This window comes from Mus caroli, chromosome 7 (assembly GCF_900094665.2).
Source record: "Mus caroli chromosome 7, CAROLI_EIJ_v1.1, whole genome shotgun sequence".
Lineage (NCBI taxonomy): Eukaryota > Metazoa > Chordata > Mammalia > Rodentia > Muridae > Mus > Mus caroli.
The window spans coordinates 106,950,822-106,955,712 of NC_034576.1; positions in this window are offsets into that span (position 1 = coordinate 106,950,822).

Genomic DNA, 4,891 nt, shown 5'->3' on the forward strand with positions numbered 1-4,891 from the left:
TTTCTCATAAAACTCCATGTCTTACATCTTATTTACATGGATTCATCTGTAATTTATTTTCAATCTATCTGTACTTCCCTTGGAGCAAGCATCTTCAGAAGAGATGTTCAACTTTTGTGCTCTCATACTCCATGTCTCATTATTTTGAATGAAACAAGACTTAGCATTAGTTCTGCAGATGCCGACTAGGGGAAGTGAAGACTCAGTTAAGTTCTGACTGAGCATTCTCTCCAAGGATATGCCTTCCTTGGTTGACCATGTTTCTCTTCCCACACCACAGGTATTTCTATAGCATGGGGTAAACAGCAGTGACCTCTGTTTGAAAATCTTTCAAGCTGTTCCCAAGGGCACATTTTCAAAAAATAAGATAATGTTTTTAACAATATTTTGGAAATTTTACACATTGCACCCAGATAACAGTCACTATCCAGTCTTCTCAGGACAACCTTCTGCCCTTGTGACATCCTCTAAACCAAGAGAAGGAGGAGGAGAAGGAGGAGGGGGAGGTGGAGGGGGGGGGAAAGTGGAGGAAACCCCCTCAATTTATGTTGCCCATATAGTCACTGGAGCATGGTCAGACTCCCAGTGGGCAGTGCCTAAGAAAACTGAATCCTTCCCTGCCTACACTCTGGCCCATGCCAGAATCAATTACTTGTAGAGAGCTACCCTATAGCATCTCTATAACAATTTTTAAGAGTTCTCTTCAATGGCTTAGCATCTTGATTGTTTCTTTTTTATTGGGGGTGGGGTGGGGTGGGGAGATGGAGATGTCACAGAAGCCTTCTGTGTCTCTTATTCTCAACTGAACTGCGAATCTATAGTCATTGATCTCACTGCAAAAGAAGCATCCCTGAAGGGCACATTATTTTTCTCTTGGACTGCTTTTCTGCTCTTTTCTTCCTGTCCAGAGTTAGGGAGATCTTAGAAGACACTTTGAGGCAAATATGCTGGGTATGAAATGGGGGGGGGGGGGGGATCAATACCACTTCCATAATTAACTTCCATAGTGAACTCAAACAGCATATGACAATTTACCAATACAATGTACATCATACTTGGTCTAGTACATATTGGGTGGAAGCTATTCACAAACCCATTTTATAAAAAATAAAAACAAAAATCTTCCAGGTGTGGTGTTACTCACCTTTAATCCCAGCACTGAGGAGGCAGAGGTATGCAGATCCCTTTGAATTCACTGCCATCGTGGTCTTCAGGGCACGTTCCAGCATAGTCAAGATTATACAGAGAAACCCTATCTTGAAAAAACAACCAAACAGACAAAAATAAATAAATAAAATAAAATAAAAGAACCAACCAATCAACCATCCAACAATTCAACAAACACAAAACATCTGAGGATGCAGTCTAAAATCTGCAGTGGAAATAAAAATCATTCATATTTAGCCTCAATGAACACAAGAAGCCCCCCCTGGGAGTGAGCAGTAGGGAGTGAGTCTGGAATGACATTAGACTGGGAGAGTATGTGTTATTTTCCTCGTTCCTTAGGCAGCTCCCAAGAGACTCTGGTGATGGCTGCTTTATTAGACCACAGTGAAAAATTATGAAACTTGGGCCAAAGAGATGGCTCAGTGGTTCTGTTTGGTACCCAGCCTCTACCCTGAGTGCCTGATTTTAATCCCTGGCAACCATGGTGGAAAGAGAGTGCTCCTCCAACCTCCAGATGCTTATGTGCTACACACTGTACTTAACTGGATTTGCTAATATTTTGTTTCTTTTCTTTCCTTATTTTTTTTTTTAGAGCTCAAGAATCTGGACTCCAGAAATTCAAATAACCCCGTTAAAAATGGGGTTCAGAGCTAAACAAAGAATTCTCAACTGTGGAATACCGAATGGCTGAGAAGCATTTGTTTCTTTTCTAATCTGCTTACATTCTGCAGTGCATTATTCAATCCATTGAGTTATAGTCTAAACTCACCTGTCTTTCCTTCACAACCAGTAAAAAACAATCCTAGACTTTTAAAAACTTTTTCTCTAGTTTTTTGGAAATTGCTGAAAATAACCCATGAGGCAGGCTAATGCTATTACTAATTCATTAAAACAGAAAAGCATCACCACACTTGCCTGGTTTTAGGCCTTTAAATTCATAGAATTTTTCATTTCCCTTCTCCCAATATTTTTTTTTTGGCCTGGACATTCTTATTTAGAATTCTCTGTGATTCCATTTTCTGGTATTCCTTCTGCTCTAGATTCTGTGCCCTGGATCACTGTACTTTTAAGGCATTCTTGTGGCCCCTAGATTTCACATTTAGGACTTCAGTGAAATGATTATGAGTGTATTGAGTTTTAAGATTCTATACAGTCATTGAGAACAGGTAAGACAGCCTACTTCTTTATACTACTCACCTCATCACTTCCAATATTCCTGGTATTCAGTGAACAGTGAGTATGTGTTTGCCTTATCAAGTGCTTCAAAATGACTATTAGTTAATGAGGAAAACCTGTATTTTTCAGGAAAATTGTTTGCTTGGACTCATTAGTCAGTCTACAGAGTCAGAAAACTTGGGAGACTCGTAATAAAATATTTTCCACCCAAAGATTGGTGATAATTGTTATCACACATAATACTTGGAATTTCTCTTTATGTTTAATATTTATTTATTTATTTTGTGCAGTCTTTGAGACAGAATCTTGTTATGTAGCACAGACTAGCCTTGAACTATTTAAGTAGCTCAGGCTAGTTTTGAACTCATAATCTTCCTGTCTCAGGCTCCTCTGCTGGGATTACAGGTGTGTGCCACCATGTCTGACTCTGGAACTTGTCTTTAAATAGTTCCAAATTATCTTTATATGTTCACATGTGTGAAAACTGATTACTGTAGCACTTACATATTGTCATGCAGTGCTAAGGACAGGGAGAACAGAGCAAGAACTGAATTCCAGCTCTGGACTTCAAATATAGATTTCCTTTTTGGATTGAGAGGTTATGTGAAAGAATTTCCTGCTGGAAGGGCTAAACTGAACGCTGGGGCTGGGTATGCATGGGTTTTGAGCCTGAATTTTATCTGTATGAGAGACTTACTCCACAGAAATTGGTTACTACCCTATTCTCTTACAAATGGGCTCAACCAACGTTAGTGTTGATTTACCACATGGGGGGAGGATGGGAGAACCATCTGGTGCTGAAGTTTGGAAACACAGGCTGCTTTGAGGCAGGCTGCAAAGATGGCATCTAATGTCAGAAATGTCCCCAGAGTTTTGTTTTCTAAATTTCCAAAAGGGTTTATTTCAGTTCAATGGTACTAATTGACCATGCATGATAAAGTTGCTTACATCCATGGATAAAGAAGATAACAAAAACAAGAAGTTTAAGAAATTTTGTACTGGATGGGGAATTACTAGTTCTTACTCTATGGATCTCCTAGATCAAGCACTCAGCAATGTCTCTGTTGGTGCTTAGGCCTGATTCTCCAAAGGGCAGTTCCTTGGCATGGAACTACTTTGAATGAATGAAGTGAGAAAGGTGTCAGGAAGCAAAATGTTCCTTCAGACTTCTTCCCCTTTCTCTTTCTTCTTCCCCCACGCATCTCTCAGAAGCATGCTGTGAAAGATAGATTTTTCTTTAAAGGAGAACATGAAAACTAGAATTCTATCCCAAAGCAAGAAATAAAGTCTAGATAGGTTATGCTGTACCTTGCTTGTAAGCATATCAGAAAAGCCACATTCGAGAAATGTGGTATCTGCTATCTGAGTATAAATAATACTATATATAGAAGACAAGAGGAATCTGCATCCAGCAGATTTGGTTAAGATACCTAATTTAGTACCAGTAATGGCTGACTATATCTCAAAAAAAAAAAAACAAAAAACAAAAAACAAAACAAAACAAAACAAAAAAACCCAAGCTTAAACACAAACACAATAATTCCTTGAAAGATCCAGGATCTTTCTTTTTGATTCCCTCTCATCAAGTGAGAATTAAAAGTGTATGCTTTGATTTTCTCTGCTTAATTCCACACTTATTGGAGTGCTGTCCATTCTAAGGAAAAGAAAATATATTCTATCTTTTCACTGTACACTCCCTTCCCTTCTAAGGCTGCCAAACTTCCACTAACATGAGCAGGATAGGCTCGTAAGGAATCAAGGTGATACTTTGACTTGGTATTTGCTCATGTCCTAGGCTAACTTGAATGTTTGTTACCTAATTCTCCCAGGCATCAAGATTCTCTGTTCCTACTAGTTTATGATCCCTGGAGAAGACTTGGATTGTTTATCAGCACTTCACCTTCTAGGCTCTTCATAGGCTCCTCCTTGCTGTGAGCATGGTCCTCTATATGCTACTTTTGTTCCTTTGTCTGTCTTTCCTGACATTGAGACTGCTTTTTCTGCTTTTTCATCTGCTTTTCCCTTGCTGCATTTTTGCACTCTCCAGTAATAACTCTGCTTTTGCAAAAGGACCAGACCTCCAAGGTATAAATTGGTGGGAAGCAGGCTAGAACTCCTAGAGGAAATTAAACTGCTAGATCTGGAAAGAAATAGGGCTGATGGGGCAAAGAGGAGCTGTGGCAAAGGTGGGCTCTATGAAATAGAAAGAATCAGATTAGAACCTTGCCTATATTTTTACAGCATAGCATCACATAAAACAATGTTGTAAATGAAAAGTGTCTATCCATTTAAATCTTAGTGCATACCAATGCTCTCCTCAAAGTATTTCCATGGTTTTGGGGAAGGCAAATTTTTTAACCCTAAAAACATGAGAACCTTTAATGAAAATATGTATTCACATTGTTTTCTCTCTCTCTTTCTTTCTTTCTTTCTTTCTTTCTTTCTTTCTTTCTTTCTTTCTTTCTTTCTTTCTTTCTTTCTTCCTTCCTTCCTTCCTTCCTTCCTCCCCCTCCCTTCCTTCCTTCCTTTCTTCCTCTCCTTCTTTAAG